The sequence below is a fragment of the Palaemon carinicauda genome, chromosome 3 (assembly GCF_036898095.1).
Source record: "Palaemon carinicauda isolate YSFRI2023 chromosome 3, ASM3689809v2, whole genome shotgun sequence".
Lineage (NCBI taxonomy): Eukaryota > Metazoa > Arthropoda > Malacostraca > Decapoda > Palaemonidae > Palaemon > Palaemon carinicauda.
In genome coordinates, this window is record NC_090727.1 from 26,463,503 (window position 1) to 26,466,941 (window position 3,439).

The following is a 3,439-nucleotide window of genomic DNA, read 5'->3' on the forward strand; positions in this document are numbered from 1 at the left end:
GTGCTAAAGTCCTTGCAATATGTGCTGGAGTCTTTGCAACATGTACTGGAGTCTTTGCAACATCGTCTGTCAATATATTCCTTTAATTCACGTTTCGAATATGTACTGAAAAGAGAGCAATATGACCTGGCGCTGGGACCAGGGAGGTCGTTCAGAGCAGAGGTGCATCCGAGGATTGGTAACGTTTCTGCCTGGTGTTTGCCAGTCGGGGGTTCGAGTCCCGCTCAAACTCGTTAGCGCCATTAGTGTCTGCAACCTTACCATCCTTGTGAGCTAAGGTTGGGGGCGTTTGGGGGAACCTATAGGTCTATCTGCTGAGTCATCAGCAGCCACTGCCTGGCCCTTCCTGGTCCTAGCCTGGGTGGAGAGGAGGCTTTGGCGCAGATCATATAATATATGCTCAGTCTCTAGGGCATTATTCTGATTGCTAGGGCAATGTCAATGTCCCTTGTCTCTGCCATGCATTAGCGACCTTTAGAAACCTTTAAAAAGGTTCATAAGTAATGGCAAAAGTGAACACTTTATAGTCGTTGTTCTTTTACGATTTTCTTTTATTGTAAAGGAACTAAATATCCATTCCTGTATAATTCGATAAGATAAGATTACAATGAAACACGTTTTAACTGTGTATCAAATCTTAGCCAGTGTTATGATAGTAGAACCTATTGATTTTCAAGATATGTTTTTTTTGGTATCGATAATTTTGAACTTTGAAACATTTCCTTCATCCTATTGAAGGCGAGAAAGGAATGGATTTATATATATATATATATATATATATATATTTTATATATATATATATATATATATGTATATATATGTATATATATATTATATATATGTATATATATGTGTGTATATTATACATACATATATATATACACATATATAGACAGTGTGTGTATATATATATATATATATATATAGATAGATAGATAGATAGATAGATAGATAGATAGATATAGATAGATATAGATAGATGGAATATTAATGTTATTGATATGTTGGATTATCATCTAATCCCCCAGCTAACATTTCACCTCAGGTCATTTCCATTTCATTTACCATTAGAATTAAATAGTAACTCCTCTCTCTCTCTCTCTCTCTCTCTCTCTCTCTCTCTCTCTCTCTCAATACATCATTGGGAATGGAATATTGTTATTATTAATATTATTATTTCTGAAGCTTTACTCTTTGGTGGATTCAAGTCTCCCCCCCCCCTCCCCAGCCTCATCTTAGGCTCTGCCAAGAGAGTTGAATCCGGGCAGCAACTGCTTGATGGAGAAGCACACACTCTAGGAATGCTTGCTTGCTTGCTTGCATATCTTCTTGCATGCCTTTGAGATAATTAGAGACTGGAAGCAACAGATACATTCCTTCATCAAGGCAGAATCTCTTGTCTCTCTTTTTCTGTTAGTGGCATCAGTATGTCAGAAAATTCTCTCTCTCTCTCTCTCTCTCTCTCTCTCTCTCTCTCTTGTGACGTTACTCAACAGGGAAAACGCAAAAGAAGAATATTCAGAGAAACGATAATATAAATCTCTCTCTCTCTCTCTCTCTCTCTCTCTCTCTCTCTCTCTCTCTCTCTTGTGACATTACCAATGACGTAAGCCAGTCAACAGGGAAAACGCAAAAGACTATTCTGGGAAACGATAATATAAACAGACAAATTCAGACCAAAGTTAAGATAAAAAAAGAAGCAACAGTGAATAATCTCGTTTAAAAAAAATAAATAAATAAAAAAAACCATTGAAGAAACAGTAAATGATTCGAAGATGAAATTCTTCGAGAAAAATCATGATTTCTTGCAACCCCATTATTAGGAACCATTGCATGTTCAATGCCGTTTTAACCTCGATATATTATGTAATTGTTATTATTGTTGTTGTTGTTATTTCTGTTGGCATTTCTGGTAAATGCATCTTATCCCAGACTAAGCAGGTGTATATTAAGCATTAAGAAAAGAAAATTATCTTGAATATTAATAATCGTATAATGATAACACCATTTATAGTTTATATATGACATATCTGTTTTGACGTTGTTACTGTTTTTAGAATGATTTAATGTTAATTTTTTCTCATCATTTATTTATTTCCTTATTTCCTTTCCTCACTGGGCTATTTTTCCTTATTGGAACCCTTGGGTTTATAGCATCTTGCTTTTCCAACTAGGGTTGTATCTTGGATTGCAATAATAATAATAATAATAATAATAATAAAAATAATAAATTTAATAGTAATTAATTAAGTAAAGAAAGTAGTAACCAGCTATGAGTGTACACGAATAAGTCATATCAGTGTATCTTGAAGTACAGAAGCGCAAATGATAATACTGACAAGCAACAAATTCCTTTGAACGCAGAATATATCATCACCATTAATCATTAGAATAAGCTGCTTCATCATTCCCTCCTTGACACACCCGAAAAAAAAAACACATTAAGATTGACACCTTGAGTTCTTCTTGCATCAAACAAGTTTGGCCCACCTCTGTTTAGAGTGCGAAAGAAACATTTTTCATTTTAGTCAACTGTGTATTTTATTTATCGTCATTTTGTATACCCCAGTGTTTCATTTCCTTCATGTGTCCGTTTGAGTGAATACGAAAGCTCTTTGCAACATGCTATGTTAATAAATTCTTTCGTTGTGATATATATATATATATATATATGTATATATATATATATATATATGTATGTATGTATGTATATATTATATATATATATGTATATATATATATATATATATATATCTGTATATATTTGGTTGTAATTTGGCACTATATTTAATGATTGTTTATACGCGTTTCAATTTTTGAACTTTCGGCTACCAATATACGCCAATATCTATATCGTTATTGAACCAGTGAAATAGTCATAGAAATATTTAGAGATAGAATTACTTATTATTGTATTTCAATGGGTAAATTCAATGTCTTTATCTCTTAGTTATTTATAGATGTAATTTCTATTGTAAGATATGAAGGAATATCTTTTCATTTTATTTTATCCTATTTTGCTTCCATTGACTTCTTCCTACTCCTATTTCTTACTCTATTTACAACTATCTCAATCTACTATTGAGTCTTATAGCATCCTCGTCCACCCCCTCCCCTCGCTTCCCTCCTTCTCCTACCTACCTATGACCCTCCCCCCCCCCCAACTTTCCCTTTGCTAAACCTATCAAGAGATTTTCTGTGGACTGATTCCCAATTTCACAGTGCAAGGCACCAGTGGATTTACCTGAGGCCTGCTAGAAACAGATTGGAATTCCCCCCCCCCCCCCCGCAACCCCTTCTTCCTTCCTTGTCCCCCCCCCCCCTCCACCTTTTAAGGAAACATTCCCCTTCCTGAGTCCCTCTTTCCTCACTTTCCCCTGCCGAAGGGTCTTTTATTCCCCCCAAAAAAAAAAAATTCTCATATGATTGCGTCTGCATG